At 40.7% G+C, this 19,264-nt stretch overlaps 1 protein-coding gene across 8 annotated transcripts in view; it reads left to right on the top strand.

The window, feature by feature from the left end:
* The window catches only part of htr2cl1 (5-hydroxytryptamine (serotonin) receptor 2C, G protein-coupled-like 1), a 345,669-nt gene that overhangs the window by 50,533 nt on the left and 275,872 nt on the right, over positions 1–19,264 (top strand). For 5 of the 8 annotated variants that reach the window (XR_014873067.1, XM_085153788.1, XM_085153787.1 and 2 more), the window contains one exon: positions 17,657–17,753. The exons of 1 other annotated variant lie outside the window; for it this stretch is intronic. The gene's annotated coding sequence lies outside the window, so the exon portion shown is untranslated. Of the gene's footprint in view, positions 1–17,656; positions 17,831–19,264 lie in introns of all 8 variants that reach the window. 2 more of the 8 variants (XR_014873068.1, XM_085153789.1) reach the window with 2 other exon arrangements.

Below are 19,264 nucleotides of genomic sequence, written 5' to 3'. Positions count from 1 at the left end.
AACCAATCACGGTTCAAGTCAAAATGACTGTAATCACTCTCAGATTTGCAAGATTGCAAATAATTGTTGTCTGATTTATAAATGCAGATTGCCAACGCGTTACAAGCAATCTAATTCAGTCTTCCTGTTCCGATATATTCCTATAGCAAGGGAGCTTTGCCAACTACAGTGCCAATGTCATTTTGCAGTTCAGTGGCTATCCTGCATCAATTATCACTACTATGACAATTTTTGAAGGACTCTGTTAATTTCTGTTTCAAACCTGTGAGTTGTCCTATCTGATCCCAAAAGGAAAAACAAACAGAACCAAACAAAAAACATGTTAAACCTAAGTCTGTAAATAAGCACAAACTGCAGAAAACTCTACAAAAGAAGCATCCTTGTGCTTTAAGTGATAACAAATAGTGTGTTTATCTATTTACAAACCTATGTACAAATACCCTGTGGTTTTCCCCACAAGACACAACACACAGAACTATCACAGATGTTTGGAGAGGACAAAACCACTGTCACTTACTGCCAGGGGAGTGCTGCTGGAACCAAAGTTTTTATAATGGCCAGATGTTAGACCAGATAAGGACCAATTAGCAGCTAACACACTGACAGCCCAACCCATGGGTCGAACCAGTCAGGAGACTTTCCAGTGGTCTCGTAAAGATCTTCAAAAGTAGAGACATAACATTGTCATACAAAGACAGTTCACAGAAAAAAATTCTTAAATATAATGAAAACAGTCGGGGTAACAGTAGTTAATGTGAATTTCTGTGTGAGTGTGAGTTTCCATGTTTATAGGCGGAAACAGATTTGCAACGTATAGCAAAAGTAAATGCCAAGTTGGCCCTATTCAATCTCGAACTATAAGCAGACTGACTCTGTATTATTCATGTTTCATTTACATCTTGATGCACCAAAGTTGTACTCAAGACAACTGAATACAAATGGTTGCATACCTGGTCTTTTACAGTGTGACTGTATCATTAAACAGAGAGACACACAACAGTTTAGAGTCACCACAGTCCAAATATCTCTTGAGCCCACTGTCCAAATGTTTTTGGACTGTGGGAGGAAGCGAGAGAACCCACACAGGGACAGGGAAAAGATTCAAACTCCAGCCTTTCTAGAGCCACACTGAAACTTGAGTAGTACAAACTGACACCAAATTAACTGCTCTGTTGCTGCTGATAAAGACTTAAAATCTTCTAAAGCAGGGGTGGGGGAACTCCAGGCTTCAAGGGCCGGTGTCCTGGAGGTTTTAGATGTGTCCTTGATCCAACACAGCTAATTTAAATGGCTAAATTACCTCCTCAACATGTCTTGAAGTTCTCTTGAGGCCTGGTAATGAACTGATCATATGACTCAGGTCTGTTGACCCAGGGTGATATGTAAAACCTGCAGGACACCGGCCCTCGAGGCCTGGAGTTCCCCATCCCTGCTCTAAAGAGTACAAGTGAATATTATCTTAAATATTTGTAACAGGACCTGTGTCTTTAAAGGAAATTTACATCTGATATGCTAATGCTAACAGTTTAAAGTAGAAATGGTACTATAGTTCTGCCTTCCTTGTGACCAGGGTTTGGATACAAAAAGACAACATAATCCAGATTCTGGTAACAATCCAAAGCACTTGTAGGAGTCTTAGTATTCTCCGATCCCTTGTGCTGAATGTGGATTTTTTTTTATTAATTAATGCATTTTTGTGTTATGCCATAGCTGCTGCAATGGTTCAAAATACACTTATCACTCAAGTACGCAACAAATCATGTGCAACCCTCAGTTTAATCCACACTAACAGGTCTCAGTCATTTGTCTGTCCCCTCTGCTCCCTCTTAAGTGTGAAGCGTACTACAGCATTGGATGTACTGATTCTGTGTGTTATCCCTTTGTCTAATTTGTTTCAGCATCAGCTGAATCCACACATGCACTGCTGCCCTCAACTCAATATAGCAGTAAATCTCCCAGGAACTCACAGACATTGACTGGCCTTTATGCATCCTTCCATTTGCATGCACTAAGCAGATGGCACATGTCGAGGAAAGTGTTTAAAATGGGGAATCTGGCACAGACTAGCTCTCGTCGTGTACTTCATGTAAGATAACTTCATACGCTGTCAGGGCCTCGTTGTTTTGGCAATTCCCACAGTTCTGTGTGAAAACAGCATTGTGCTCCTGTTTGTTAACATATGCTTCTTTTGCCCTTCGTATGCTACTACTGTACATCTACTCATTTACTTGTGATGAGACTTATTTTTGTTCTTGTCAGCTACTTCCTTCCCCCTGTAGTGCCACACACGCCAACACTTGAATTACCCCATGCGTCTTCAGACATACACTGAACTTTCCCAAAGGAAACTTGGATGAGTTGTGCACTTACGTTAAATTCTACCATGGGAGCAGCAGTGAGCATGATAAAACAATCCGCCCAAAGGCAAAAAGCACTCCCATTGCTTGAACATTCAACTACATCATCAGTTCTTTATCAACCTGATAAAGTTACTGGAATCATTACACATGTCAGTTACCATTTACCCCCATCACTCACTGCCAAGACTGTTTTCTTTAGAAGGTAAGTGTACATTTTGATGTGGGGACTGTATTTATTCTGCATAACAACATATCAATATAACATATTTCTTTCTATTTTGCTTCCAAGAAGGCAGACTTTTTTGTGAAGTCCTTTCAAAGCTTATATTTGGACCTCGGCTGCTTTTTCACTCATTTTCAGTCCAGTCCTTGAACCTGACCACAGGAATGTTTTGTTTAATTCCCACCTGACTCACAAGTCATTCAAGCCTAAAAAGGCATTTACCTCAAGACAAAGAACAATTTGTATCTTTAGGCATGACTTTACTAATGGTCCGATTACAAACGCACATAATTGGTTCCCAGTTCTTTAGTTGAACAAAGAAAACATGCCAAAGATAATATGTTCTTGCAGTGGTGTTCAGTGTGTCCTTCAAAAATTGAGGAAACTGGACAATCAGAGGAGAAAGCAAAAAAACAAAATATTTACAGCAGATGAACAAAGTCATGCCCCTTAAGAAAGAGGTAAAGATTCATCAAAAACCTGACACAGGATACATGTGGACCTTCTGTCATGGTTTGGAGCTGCTACTTAAAGAAATGGCAAGAAAACTTTGTCTTTAGTGTTGAAGAATAAAGGTGGTCATAGCTGGTTAAAAATACAACCTCTGTCTTTGCCTTATATATTATATTTCCATATTTCCATAAGCTGTTGCACTCATTTCCCTTTTTCCTTTAAAAATATGAGAAATGCGGCGGTTGCTCAAGACTTTCCGACTCTGTATTGTGTGTTTAGCTACTTAAAATCCAAGCTTTTCTCTGATGTACAGGGTGGGCCATTTATATGGATACACCGTAATAACATGGGAATGGTTGGTGATATTAAAGTCCTGTTTGTGGCACATTAGTATATGTGAGGGGGCAAACTCCTCAAGATGGGTGGTGACCATGGTGGCCATTTAGAAGTCGGCCATCTTGGATACAACTTTTGTTTTTTCAATAGGAAGAGGGCCATGTGACACATCAAACTTATTGGTAATGTCACAAGAAAAACAATGGTGTGCTTGGTTTCAACGTAACTTTATTCTTTCATGAGTTATTTATAGGTTTCTCTTTCTTTACAGCCATTGACATGTCGAAGAGGTTAACACGTGAGGAGCAGATCGAAATTGTGTTAATATCTGGTGAACGCAGTAACCGGGTCATTGCAGCAGATTTCAATGCAAGACACCCTACGAGACCACCCATCTCCCATGCTACAGTCAGCAAACTGCTTGCCTAAGTTTCGTGAAAACTGTTCAGTGTTGGATTTGCCAAAATGTGGACGCAAGAAAACTGTCACTAATGAAGAAACATCAGTGGCTGTCCTAGCTTCATTCAGCAAGAGCCTACAGCGTAGCACTCGCCGCATGTCACTGGAGAGTGGCATTAGTCGAACATCCCTTCGGTGGATATTAGCTACTCACAAATGGCACCCTTACAAACTCCAGCTACTGCAGCATCTCAACGAGCATGACCCAGATCGGCGCACAGAATTTGCAGAATGGGCAAAATAAAAATTGGAACAGGACCCTCAGTTCACGCAGAAGATTTTGTTCAGTGATGAGGCAAACTTTTATGTGAATGGTGAAGTTAACAAACAAAACCACCGCTATTGGTCTGACACTAACCCACATTGGATGGATCCCTCCAAGACTGTTGGAACAACAAAAGTGATGGTTTGGTGTGGTATATGGGGTACAACGATAGTGGGTCCATTCTTCATCAATGGAAACCTCAAGGCCACTGGATATTGCTACATGGTGATGTCCCTCTTTGTGCACTGAAGCTGGCACGTTCCCTGAGTTTTTCCAGCAAGATGGTGCACCACCACATTATGGGTGCCAGGTCCGAGCATTCCTAGATGAACAGTTTCCTGGAAAGTGGATTGGTTGTCGTGGGCCAGTTGAATAGCCCCCAAGGTCTCCCGATCTGACCCCCTTAGACTTTTATCTTTGGGGTCATCTGAAGGCAATTGTCTATGGTGTGAAGATACGAGATGTGCAGCACCTGAAACTATGGATACTGGATGCCTGTGCTGGCATTTCTCCTGCGGTGTTGCTATCAGTGTGTGAAGAGTGGGAGAAGAGGGTTGCATTGACAATCCAACACAATGGGCAGCACATTGAACACATTTTATAAGTGGTCAGAAACTTGTAAATAACTCATGAAAGAATAAAGTTACATTGAAACCAAGCACACCATTGTTTTTCTTGTGACATTACCAATAAGTTTGATGTGTTACATGGCCCTCTTCCTATTGAAAAAACAAAAACTTGTATCCAAGAAGGCCGACTTCTAAATGGCCACCATGGTCACCACCCATCTTGAGGAGTTTGCCCCCTCACATATACTAATGTGCCACAAACAGGACTTTAATATCACCAACCATTCCAATGGTATTACGGTGTATCCATATAAATGGCCCACCCTGTACTTCTCCATATTTAAGCCCTTAATATTCATTAGCATGAATGTAGTCCAAGACGTATCAAATATAGACTTTGTCAAAGCACCTCTTGGTTCAAAACTGTTTCAAGATAACAATACCACAGCACCAGCAACAAGAAGAGCTTTTCTGTCATCTTTATGGGGTCGTACCTGTTAGACCACCGTGTGCTGCCACAGCTTCCATTATAAGAGTCCCACAGAAAGTATTTGAAAGGTCATATGTATTATATTTCATTCAAAGGATGCTGATGTTTATAAAATAAGCTCACACTCAAAACAGAAAGCTTTATTGTTTCTCGTGAACTTCAATTACTGAAGCAAGGACGACCTCGTCACACAGTTTCACAAACAGCTGCATCAATAGTTAAGCCTCAGGGAGTATTGTGGCCACCCTCTGCCTCTTACCCTCTTTCTAATTCAACAGCTGCTGCTTGGCTCTTTGGCTCTGCCAGTTTCCCAACATCCGTTAAGCATGGCACTAGACTAAAAGAAATTGTGTTTTCCATCCATGTTTGGGGACAACTAAGAGAATGAGTAGCATGGCAATGAGGTGTAGTTGTTACTGCAACCAAAAGCAGCAACATATTGGGAGCATTAGCCATAGGATGCCAGAACAATGGCAAAGGATTTCAGGGTGAGCACATTTCCAAAAAAACCCTCAAATTTAGGTATGCTAAATGTTACATTAGCCATGTTAGTCATAAATATAGCAAAAATGACATTTTTTTTTTTTACAGAAAGATATTTTTGCAGGTCTACGCTAATGATGGATGTTCTGTTTTTCTTAGGAAGTGACACTAACCCCCACAGAGATGTAAAGGTGTATTGTGTCTGCCTGTGCAGGTTTTCTGCATAAACAAATGTAAATCAGCAGCTCAGATCCCATTTCACTGCAGTGGTTCTTAATTACTTTGACTCTTTAGCTGCATCTCCAACAAAAAGTGTTGACAGTGCAGGATGAATTCAGGGAGGACTACTTCAGTGGCAATTACTTCTTTCTGCTCTGATGAATGATAAAGACATGGGAGAACTTATGCATGCGTTATGTGTATGTGTTCATTAATATTCTCTCTACCAGGAATGATCAGACTTGATAGTTAAGCCTGTGTTATAAAGCAGGTTATATGGCGTTTACTTGTATGCCTATACTGCATTTCGTGTTAGATAAAGGATTTGCTACCCATTGCATGTTTACCTTTTTGCTTATTATAACCAGTGTTGGGGAGTAACGGAATACATGTACCGCCGTTACGTATTTAAAATACAAAATATGAGTAACTGTATTCCGTTACAGTTACCGTTTAAAAGGTGGTATTTAGAATACAGTTACTTTGTTGAAATAAATGGATTACACGGCGGTACTTTCCTGTTTCATATTGTCGCGGTCAGGCCTGTTTTGGGTTTTGTTTGACAGCTATGTTCTGTTGTTCCAGGTGGCAGCATTTACGGTTGCCATGGTTACAGGGTAACGCTCTCTCTCTGCGTGTTTCCTGGGCGAGAGAGCACCCTTTTTGTTGTTGTTGTTGTGCTAAGCTAATAGGCAGAATGCTACAGGTATAGCTCTGAAGAATGTAGCATCATGGGCAGTGTAGTCCGTGCTGCTGGGAGAATGGACTGCCATACTCGTTATGTGTCTGTGAGCTCGAGGAGGGAGAAAAAGGAGAGTGGAAAAGTACGAGTTATCGTCGAGCAAAAACGGGAGCTGGAAGCATGTAAATATAATAATAACCACTGCAGCCAAGAAGAGTGCCTGACGAGCCCAGTTGTAAGTAAGCTATTAAGACTCGACTGTACACCGTGTTCGTGTTTTCCTCCGAAACAATAAGTTCCATTGGAGCAGCCTTTCAACGCCTCTCTCTGTCTCTCGCTAGAAAAGTTGACCCAGACAACAAAGTAAAGCTAGTTTTCGGCTACGAGCCCGACACGGAACCCGCCGTATTAGCCAGAGGTCCCTTTACTACGGTTCGGAGAGGCGGACCTTCAGTAACAGTAATAAATCACAGCAATAGTACATTCACGTAGTTGTAAGTAGTTGTAAAGCATGATAATATATTAAGTAATCCAAACTATTCAGAATACGTTACTCTCATTGAGTAACGTAACGGAATACGTTACAGAATACATTTTGGGGCATGTATTCTGTAATCTGTAATGGAATACATTTTAAAAGTAACCTTCCCAACACTGATTATAACTGCTACAGTAGAAGTCAGTGTTTACAATGAGGGAAGCTTTATCACGTGTGATCGGATATTCCCCATTGTCATGTTCCACTTTGGCCAGTTCAATTTTACTTGTCTGAAAAACACTCCCCTATTTTACTGCCCAATACAGACAGCCGGCCTTTTTCTTATGTAATTGTTATCCTGTCAACCTGCTAACAACTGTAAGACAGGCAGGCTTTGACCAGACTGCCTTTACAGCAACTGCCACACACAAGTAGTCAGGGAATATATTGGGTTGCCAGCTATTGTATAGACCTGCTTGACTGGGGCCTAAGAGAAGTAAATGTCAGTGTAAAATTACATTATTTGCGTATGAAGAAAGTTAGACATCATATTATCGATCTGTCCATAAATCCATCTATCCTTTAATTTTTTTCCATGAATAGAATTGATGGTCACGGTGGGTTTATATATAAAAAACATGTATATATGAGTTGTCATTTCATTGATTCCCTTTGTACTGAGATTGAAGATCCATCATATGCATCATCTTTCCTGGCAGAATTGCTTGTTGTGAGGTGGTCAGAGTGGGCTTTTTTTATTCTTTTTACTTTAGAATCGAGAAAAAAAAAGATAAGGATCGAGCATACTTGTATCACAGTTGACCGGCTGACTTCACTGAAGCGCTTCCCATCTCTGCTTGACTGTGAGCCAAGTAGTTTACACAGCTGCTGTAGTGGCTGTTAGGGCCTGGATGGCATATGACTGGGCAGCTAGCAAAGGCTCACCCATGCTCTGCAGAGTATCTGCACAGACACTTTGCTTGTACAAACCACAAGTCAACACCATCTACTAAAGGTTGTATTCCAGTTCCATTAAACTGCATTCTGAGTTATGATTCAGAGGAACTGTAGGAATATTTTCTTTGCATTTTATTGATTAGGCTCAGACAGCAAAACATTTTAGGTAGTGCTGTCGTCTACCAGGATGTGTCACAAACAAGAATTAAACACCACTTGCTTAAGAACATGCTTGAAAATGTGTTTAGTTATTCGGGACCATAATTTTTTGGGAGGAAGGGCTGCACAGCACTGTTTCTTTAGAGAGCAGTGAACAGCTGAAAACAGCTTGCAGGTATGTGTTCATGCATTCAATGCCTTCTGTATCGATTTCTGCCTTCACTGTGTCGTGATGATTGATTACAGACAGTGAGAAGAGTGACTTTTATGCTGATCTGGTGAAGCCCGCCCAGCCATAAAGTATGGGTGGGTGAAAATATATTTAATGCAGGCTTGTGTTCAAACATTTGCTTGCTTAATGCCTTGATTTTCTACACTGTTGAGTAGACATTTTGAGATTGTTAGATTTAGATTTACTGTGTTTTACCCTCAGGTCTTCTGTTTGAAGCAACACTTGTTTCCCTCCAGGCGAGGCTTCGAATGCACCACCCATATCTTTCATTCTAGCCATAACAGATACTTGAGCTTCACCAGAGCTGACCAGCCACTGGAGGAAGGAAGATTAATGAAGAAAAGGCTGGGCTTGGATAGAAATAATGAGGAGAAAGATTCAGCAGTCAATGAAGTAATAAATGATGGACAGTGTGGCAACAGGGGGATGGAACTGCAGAAATGGAGAAGTGTGAAGTGAATGCATGTATGCAGGGAGGAAGAGAAACCAAAGAGAGATGACAAGAAGAATGACAAAAGTGGAGAGAGGAGAGATTTTGAGCTGGTTTGATATGTAGTTTGAACAACACCTTATTTAAAAAAAAAAAAGGTTTTGAAACTGACTGTTTCATAACTTGTCCTATCAGCAGCAGGAAATGTAGCAAACTCTGTTTGGTCAGCATTGGGTGCAAAACTGGTTAGCCTTTGGGAAACAATCACATGTTAGGTAATTATTACAGGTTTAATTTAGTTCAATTCAGTTATATAGTAACAATTTAAACAAGCTTTATATTGTAAGGCAAAAATCTCTACAATATTACAGAGAAACCCCAATAATCACATAATCCTCTATGAAGCATTTGGTGACAGTGGAATGGAAAAACTCCCTTTCAACAGGAAGAAACCTCTGGCAGAACCAGCCATCCACTGTGACAGGTTGGAGTGAGGGGAAAGAAAAGAGAGTAGGAAGAGACGGGACACACACCAAACGGGAGAGAGTCAGAGTTTAATAGTGGTGCAACGGATCAAAATTCTCACGGTTCGGATCGGATCACGGTTTTAAGTCACGGATCGAATCAATTTTTGGATCAGCAAAAAAAGAAAACGACAAAAAGACAAAATTTTAACATTTACTTATTAACTTATTTAAATATTTTTTGGCTATTAAAAACATTCAACTCAAGACTCATTCCACGCAATTATATAAATACAAATTAAGGTGCAATATAGGGCAGTACAGGGCTTTGTATCTACCACTCCGCTGTGATATAACGAGCAGTCACGGTCACGTCGCTTTCCGTTGCCCTGGAGGTCCACCCGTTTGTAGTTGGGCAACAGAAGATGCCTGGGACAGTTCAGCCATAAATTTAAACTTTTCCTGCTCATACATGCCTGGGTACGATCTTGTCACTGAAGTGGACGTGCAACGGGATATCATAGCGTGGTTCAAGCACGTTCATCATAGTTTAAACCCCTTGTTTTGCACAATGAAATACGGCCTCCCGTCTGCAGCTAAATACCCCAGTAGCTTTTGTAATAGCTTTAGCCCGATCGGATTGGGCAGCAAAGGGCGGCTTAAATGCCGCAAACTACTCTGCTCCTCCACTTGGACCGCCAGCACTGGCCATAACTATCGCTTGACAGACCCACCATGCCACCATACACATACTTTTTTTTCTTCTTTTTCGAATCTTCGGATCACGTGCGTGCCGAACCGTGGAGTGGGATCGGTTCGGATTACGGATCAACCGTGATCCGTTGCACCACTAGAGTTTAATAATTGTTAATGACTGAACATACCAGTCGTAAACCAAGTAAACCTGCAATCTGATAGGGAATAAAGTACTATGAGGTCTTTAAGATATGTTGGGGCTGTATTAAACCACATTTTCGGCTTTCATAATTTATCAAATTACTCAGTTTTAAAACTTGGTTAAAGCAAAAAGTAATCTGCATGTTAACATGGAAAAGGTTTAACAGTTCACACACTGCAGAGCTACAATTTCCTGTTTTATTACTGATCTGCTTGTTATCATGAAGACAGCATAAACAGACTTGTATCTGTTGACACCGCAGGCAGGAAAGAGAAATAAAAGCTAAGGTGAATAAGAAAGAACCTGAGAACAGGTAGAAAGTAAATTGCAGGGAAGTGGAAGGTATAATGGTAGATGCTGAGAATGGCTGGCAGCCAGCAGAGAGAGAGGGAGCACACATGGTGTAATAGTAGCTGGCAAAGGGATCAAAGATGCTAAGTGGAGAGGATGGAAGAAGGAGTAGGAAAACAAGGAAAAAACAGAATAATCTAATAAAAATAAACCTGAAGATGGAAAAGGTTACTTGAAGACCTCAATCCATGCATGGTGTTTTGGTATTTAAATGTCTCTGACTCACTTTTTCTCTGACTTTGTAACTGTTTATCATTTGTTCCGGTACAGTGTGTTCAGCTGAGAGGGGATAAGAGAGATGCTAGGGAGGACATCTGATAGGGGATGATGAGGTTCTCTGTTACAGAATCAATGAAGAGGAACATGATTGACCTTTCACCTTGGCGAGTCTTAGCCTTTCTGACTAACAGAGCACGCATTAATCTTTCTGCTTCTACTGACCAAATTTTGAGGCTTTGGCTTGTATTTTCACTGAAAGCAGCACATTCTATATTCCGCCTTTATGTCTGTGTATATACACTCGCCCTCAACTTCATGAGTTACACTTTGCCACAAAGAATTAAGAGAGTTCTGATGGAAAAAAATTGATGCCGTGTCACTACATCCCCAATGTGCTCTGTTGGCTTAAGATCTGCTGACTGTGGAGGTCATTGTAATGCTCACATTCATTGTTCTGCCCTGTCCCTTCACTGCACAATCTCACAGGCCTGGCTAGCTCAGTTGGTAGCACATGAGGCACTTAATTTCATGGTTGTGGGTTCAAGGCCTGCGTTGGGCTTTCACCTTATGGTCAGTTATATTGCAAAAACTTCTGTGCTTATTGAGATGCTCACCCTTGCTCATGATCAGTTAATCAAGTGCATTTCATTAGCAGCACCTGACTGCTACTAATCCATATAATCCCTCCTGGAAGCAGTAAGAGTGTGCTTACGGCTGCTCCAGTTTGCATGTATCCCTTGGTCAAGACACGAACCCCAAGTTGCTCTCTGATACACCAATTAAAGTGTGAATGTTAGATAGAAAACATAAGAAAAAGTGAATGATGCATGTTGTATAAAGTGCTAGTCTTCCTTGGGTGCTGCTCCTTTAGGGACATTACCTGTTATGGAATTTTACAGTCAGGTAAGATCCTAACAGTCTTAGTCCCAGCCTTCCTAACTCCTGATGAGTGGGGGTTGTAGTTCAGGAACTAGAGGAGGTTGACTCCTAATCAGAAGGTTCTTGGTTTAATCCCCAGTTTGGTTAAAGCATTTGCGTCGCTGAGGTTTGTAGTTACAGCATTGTAAGAGCTCCTATAGACCACCACCATCAGCCTGAACCATTTATACAAAGCAGGATGGATACATGTTGTTCATACAAAATTCTGACCCTAAAATCTGAATGTTGAGAGAGAAATCAAGACTCATCAGACCAGGAAATGTTTTTTTAATCTTCTGTGTTTGGGCCTGTGCACGTTGCACAGTTTCCTGTTCTTACCTGGCAGAAGTAGCAAGTGGTGTGGTCTTCTGCTCCTGTAACCTGTCTGCTTCGTTATTTGACTTTATTATTTGTTTTTAGTAAATGTGTATTTTAACAGTTATGCATTTTACAATTACAAAACAGACCTTTAGGTGATGTAACTGGTAGCCATATTGGAGATAGTTGTAGCACAGTTTTTATTTGAGATATTGTGCTTTTTCTTTTTCTTCTATCACTGATTTGGCTTTGTTATTATGTGCCTTTGCGTTTGGACGTCGAAAATCTTCACATTGGGCTGCAGATCTCTGTGAGGCTGCTTTTCAGGTATGCAATGGCTTCTGCAAAAGTACAAGTAAAATGGTCGATTTCTCCAGCAGTTTCATTGATGTTCCAGGTTGGTTTAGTGGTTTTTATTGACCATTAAGACCATTCATAAGGGAGCAAATTTCAGCAACACACTGTTACAGTGTTTGATGGTCAACCAAAACCTTTATAACTATTTACTACAACTACAAAATGAGACATAGGCAGACACAGAGCAAGAGAGCATGCAGGAAAGCAGCAGTAAAAGTGCTTATTGAGCTTCATTAGCTTGTACATTTCCACTGAGACCAGCTACTGTAAATGGAATCCAATATTTCCTCTGTAACAGCCGTGCCCACAAAGGCACACAAACGCAGACAAACACAGTTCAAGGTAATGGTTATTGATATATACACTGTTGCTTTTTCCCCTAAAAGTTGTGAACTGCTACTTTGTGGCTATCAAACCTGTTTTGTTAATTGGAAACTTTGGCTGCTCTGCATCCTGTGCACTCTTATATACGCCATATATAACCAGCGAGGAGTCTTTTTTTCTATGAGTAAATATTTACAATTAGTTGAAAAGAAACTGGCCAAAACCAATTTTACGAATTTAGGCATTTAACAGGAATGGTGTTGTTTTTCTATTACTACTAAAGCATGCAGCTCTGGAGCAGAATTTGTCGCCTCTTTGTCTCATTGTAGGTTTTTTCCTGATTTTTGTAGTTGGATACGTAGCCTCTTAAATATCACTTTGTCAGTAAATATTTAAGTTGTTTATAAAATGTACTGCATGTTAAACAAACCCAAAGAGTAAAACTGCTCTTACATGACAGTGGCTTGTCTCTGTTGCACTTTATCTGCATGTAACCTGATTGAAATTACACATAATCCATCCAGTTTTATTGAATGTGATGGGGACTTTAGTTTGAAAGAGGTAGAAAACAAGGTAGATCAACTGACAGTATGAAAAAAAAACATTGGGGAAAAGAAACTTGCTCAGTCTGACAGATGACACTCTGTGAATGAAAATATGGCAGCAGAGAGTCTGTCTGACAAATTTCTCCAGGATGAGGGGATGTGACACTTAATAACAGCGTTTCTTATCGTACACGTATCATAGAGACAGAGTGTTTCACGTGTGCTTCCTTCAACGTTCAGTTTACACAGATTTAAAAGGCCCAAACTAAAATGAACTACCTTCACTTTCATTTCTTCCACTTTTTTTAATGAGCTGCTCTGAGCTGTACCTTTTCGTAGAACCTCCTATTACTCATTCGTCGCCCGCCCCAATCATTACCAGCAATATTCGAAAGTCCACTGGTTTTCAGTGTAAGCTGTGCCACTTTGAAGTTGAGTGGGGATCCTTTGCAGCGTTGACAGGCAACTAATTAAATCTGATCTGGAGGTTTCGTTTGATTCGCCATTACTGTTAACCACAGTCTCCAGGGAAGATGAAGAAAACTAACATTAAATATATCGTTCTTTAGCTCTTTACTGTCGATGGGGTCTTCGCAATGAAGCTGGCTGTATGTCTTAAACAGGCGTATAAAGAGGATTTAGTCAAACAGATAGACAACCTGTGAATCTGAAGCTGTAAGCTGTTAAACTGGTGAATTAACCTCCTGCCTCCTGAATCTCTCTTAAGAATCAGCTGTTAACAATGCTCAATTTTCCTTCTGTTAGTTAAAGAATAAAAATATTGTGTACTTTAACTACAAACATGGTGCACGTTTGAACCCATGAAGCACATTTAATGAATATATTCTCTTTAAGAGCCTTTAAAATCTCATTCACAGTTAGAAACTACAGGTGCTTCAGTTTAAATCCCGACTGATCCTAAAATGCTCTGCTACTCTATTTGAGGACTCAAAGTGCTTTCTTACTACAAGCTTCATTCACCCATTAACAGTGCATTTTTTTTCTATGCCTAAGCATGTTTAACTTAACGTTTGCACACTCAGACTCCAGTAGATATATTGGAGGCAGCTTGGGGTTCAGTGTCTTTCCTGAGTACACTTTGACATGCAGACTGCTGCAGGTACTCGAACGACAACCTTCTAATTCGTAGATGTTACCCTCTACCCACTGAACACACGTACAGTTTATTGTATATCAGCATAACTTTACAGATAAAGCGAGCATAACGCCCAAGTGCGTATTTATAATACAAAGGCTTAGGCTCAACTTTCCATTAAGAAATGTTGAACTTTCTGTGTCAATTTGGTGTCCTGTGAGGTTACAGTGAAAAGCTCTGCATAAAACAATCCATGCAAATCCAGCATCTTGCTAATTGCCCCATATGCACCAATCCATAGGTCAATGATACCTTGACTGCATATTTGCACATCCAAAACAGTTTTACATTCATTAAAATGCAACATTTGTCCCCATTGGCGAATGAAGGAGAAATTGATATCCACAGTAACAAGTCTGAACAAATGGTCTGTTTCATGAATGTGAATGAATGGAAATCAAATTTGTTCTGTAACTGTGAAATGAGAGATGTTGTTTTCTTTTCTCTTAAAATTAAACAGCATTGCTTTGCAGACTGAACGAAGAGAAGATTAGGCTAATATTTATACAACAAACACTTTGTCTTACACATGAAGGCATTAATAATGAACAGCCTGAAACAGTCCTCCTAAGATACAATAAATAGCATTTGTCTTGAAAGTCAAACTAAGTTTTCCTTTCGTCCGTTTCATTCCAACATTGATTGTGGGCCCTTTTTAAGATGCTTTGGACTGCATTTTTTCCATGTGTGCTGTAGATGCTTTAAAGGGTAATGCACATATATTAAAGGCAATGAGAATATGAGATCATATGGGAATATGATAACTAGGAGTACTCTTTTAATAATGCTTCATATTCTACTGTTAATTAGAGCTGTTATTAAAAGAAAAGTAGTCTGTCTCTCACTTGGTTGTGGAAGAATTTTGGCCCACTCTTCTTTCATTCATTGAGGTTTGCAGGCAATACAACACAGCTTTAGAGTCAGGTTGAAGTCTCGACTTTGACTGGTCCAGTAAACACTTCAGTAATTCTGTTGTACAGGGTGGGCCACTTATATGGATACACCGTAATAACATGGGAATGGTTGGTGATATTAAAGTACTGTTTGTGGCACATTAGTATATGTTGGGGGGCAAACTCCTCAAGATGGGTGGTGACCATGGTTGCCATTTAGAAGTCGGCCATGTTCAATGTGCTTGCCAGCACTGCGTTCAATGAAATGCCAGCACAGGCATCCAGTATCCGTAGTTTCAGGTGCTGCACATCTCGTATCTTCACACCATAGACAATTGCCTTCAGATGACCCCAAAGATAAAAGTCTAAGGGGGTCAGATCGGGAGACCTTGGGGGCCATTCAACTGGCCCACGACGACCAATCCACTTTCCAGGAAACTGTTCATCTAGGAATGCTCGGATCTGGCACCCATAATGTGGTGGTGCACCATCTTGCTGGAAAAACTCAGGGAACGTGCCAGCTTCAGTGCACAAAGAGGGACATCACCATGTAGCAATTTCAAATATCCAGTGTCCTTGAGGTTTCCATTGATGAAGAATGGACCCACTATCGTTGTACCCCATATACCACACCAAACCATCACTTTTGTTGTTCCAACAGTCTTGGAGGGATCCATCCAATGTGGGTTAGTGTCAGACCAATAGCGGTGGTCTTGTTTGTTAACTTCACCATTCACATAAAAGTTTGCCTCATCGCTGAACAAAATCTTCTGCGTGAACTGAGCGTCCTGTTTTTGTTTTGCCCATTCTGCAAATTCTGCTATGCTTCGGATCATTGCCCGTTTGCAAGACCCAGTTCAGCCAAGCTTAATCTGTCAGACACAAGGTTTCATGTTTGAAGAGAAAACTTTGGTATACAGAGGAGTTCATGGTCAACACAATGGCCACAAGGTACACAGGTCCTGTGGCTGTAACACAAACATAGATGATCAATTGTCCACCACCGTGCTTGACAGTTGGTATGAGGGTTTAGTGCTGATATGCTGTGTTGGTTTTCCCCAGACATCTCTACTGGTGTCCAAATCACATTGATTTAATTCAGTTCAGTTAAATTCCATTTTATTAATATAGCGCCAAAGCAACAGTTGCTTCAAGGTGCACATTGTTCCATAAATCTTGTTCAGGATGTATTTTTGCACACCTAAGCTGTAGTGCCATGTTCTTTTTAACCTCCTAAGACCCGAACTCTTCCACGACATGGATTTTTAATTTCTCTTTGATATTTGGGCATATTGGGGCCCGATGAATGTAAAAACAAAGAATTACCAGATTTTTTTTTTTTTAAGAAAAATGAGAGCCACATATGAGGATATTCATTTAAAATTTTGATAGAACAGTAGCAGTATAATGTCCTCATAGGTGGATATCAGGCCCATGTAGAGCAAAATTGAGTATTTTGGTCTAAATAACCCAAAATGAGATGTCCACATATGTGGACAGCAGGTCCTAGGAGGTTAAAGAGAAGAGGCTTTCAACTGGCAACCTTTTTGGAAAGGTATGCCTGGTAATGTATACACGAGGCCTGTTGAGTCTGAGATGTAGCTCTTTGGTGATTCAAGTCATTTGAGTTTCCATACATCAAGCCTAGATAGCGCAGCATGAGACTCTTAGTCCGATAGTTCAAGCCGCACGTTGGGCATTGGTGTTTAAAGGTCTGACGATGTGGTGAATATCCACTCTAGAAGGTGGTGTTAATGAATGCTGCAGTCCAGCAAGCTGTAAGGGTATGTTAAGTTTTTCACAAGGGTCCAGTGAAAGCCTTCACATAACTGTGTATCCTATAATAATAGGCCACGAGGTTTGCTATGTGACTTTTCACATGTCAATTCTGCATAAACATTAGATTATTTAGTACTGCATTAAATTATATAAAATTATGTATATTATGGCAATTTTTTATTATAGGCATCTTTTTTAAAAGTGTCACTTTGAAAGTGAACAAACCGCAAACAAACCCTCATACCCGTGTATTTGTGTTTCTGTGTGAAAGACATATTTGGTATTCTTCACTGGTAACCAAATCAATTAAATGCAGATGTGCACCCCGAAGAATTTAAGACTGCAGATGCAACAAAGAGAATTTAAGTGTTTGATCTTTTCCCCGCATCAGAGGACGCCTTGAGGCTCACACGCAAACAGGTTTTCTCTACAAACATATTTAATGCTCCATCTCACAACGTCCACCTACACAAGAAAACGAATGCACACACCTACACGCACGTCTCCTCAACCCCCAGCATGTTAAATTTGGTTGTCAGTGAAGCCCAAAAGGCATGCAGCTTTTTCTACCCTTTCAGTGTGTCGCTTTACTTTTTGCACCAAATAGTAACACCCCTTTCTTCAAACTGACTTCCGCAGACGCAGAGAGAGAGTGTCAAGGACACATCAGCAACTTCCAGGACGCCTGCCGCAAGTCAAAAGGAGGACAGGCGCTTCTGAAGAGCCAAACTCCGAGGTGCAGTAAATATACTTCAAGGTTCTTGAAAGATCCCTGGATGACAGGCAGATCTCTGCCAGAACATGTGTGTGTGTGTGTGTGTGTGTGTGTGTGTGCGTGTGGTTTTTAAAAAAAACAATCAAACAGCATTGTGCATTGAGTGTTTCTCACTTTAGAGGTCTCTAATGAACATTATTTCTCACAAGGCCTGGACGTTTGGTAGCATCGCGCCGTGGCCCTACAGAAGTGTCGAGTCGAGTGGAACCACTAGAAATAATTCAGTGTACAGTCTGTGTGTTTGCATGTCCCAGTGGGACTGGAGTGTGTACGGTCAAGAGTGAACCTGCTGCGTTATGACAGGCTGCAGGATTAACCCCCCTGACAGGCATTTGATCAGGTTTGTGGCCGTAGCCAAGTGAAATGAAGGGAATGTGTGATGCTCCATTTATCCATGTATTGGATCACACTGTGTATTTAGTCTGATGGTTTTTTTCTGTCACCAGTGTCACCATATATTGCAGCCAACTGGGCAGTAGCAGAAAATGAAATGATCATAAGGACTTATTGAAAACAAAGGTTAAAATTAGAGTTCATTGTGTTTTTTATAATTATACACTGGACAGTGCCGGCAACATATTTGATTCAGCTTCATGTCTCTTATACTTCCAGTTGAGTGAGCATCCAATTCTTTCTGTGATAAAGGATCAAATCAACCATTTTACAATACGTTTACCAGACAAAGACTAGCCTAGTTCCAGGCTCCTTTTTCTTTTTTTTTCTTGTTCTTTCAGCTGCTCTTCTCTATCTTCAAAATCCTTTGTCCAATATATCCACTATGTCCAAACCATATTAGCCTCTCTAACTTTGGCTCCAAACTGCTCCACCTGAGCAGTACCTCTGATGTACTCATTTCTAATCTGGTGAAAATCCTAGCATTTCTCCTTTTTTTTTTTTATTCATTTATGGGTTTTTTTTTTATCCTGTCCTGTCTGGCAGCTTTTGCAATCAGAATTATGATCTGAATGCAGTGTTGTGCCAAATACATTTTGCTTTTCCAGGACCAGCTCTACAAATTCTTTGCAGGCTCCTCTTGTTCAGGGCTTATCTGTTTATTTCTTCATTTCTATTTGTGTTATTTCAGTTATTACATTATGGTGGTATACAGTATGACAATGTCTAAGGCAGGACAGGCGGGAAAACGTGTGTGTGTGTGTGTGTGGGGGGGGGGGGGGGGGGGGGGGGGGGGGGGATTAATAGAAATTTAAAACATATTGCCAACTGCTGCGCCTGGAATGAAAAACAAACAAACAGCTCTTGCAACACAAAAACTACAAAATGCACACAGGTATATAAATCAACAACCTTCTTGTGGGTCTGTGTGTGTGAGTGTGAAAGAGAGAGAGAGTGTTAAGTGTGAGTGCATGTGTCACAAAATATACTTCAATATATTTGAATATGCCTCAATAACAGCCCCTAGGAGCCAGAGGTAGATCTGGCAAAACCGGGCCATCCGCAGCCCCCAAGAGTAC

The sequence above is a fragment of the Neolamprologus multifasciatus genome, chromosome 3 (assembly GCF_963576455.1).
Source record: "Neolamprologus multifasciatus chromosome 3, fNeoMul1.2, whole genome shotgun sequence".
Taxonomy (NCBI): domain Eukaryota; kingdom Metazoa; phylum Chordata; class Actinopteri; order Cichliformes; family Cichlidae; genus Neolamprologus; species Neolamprologus multifasciatus.
The sequence above is the reverse complement of the archived record's forward strand: the minus strand, read 5'-3'. Positions and strand labels throughout refer to the sequence as shown.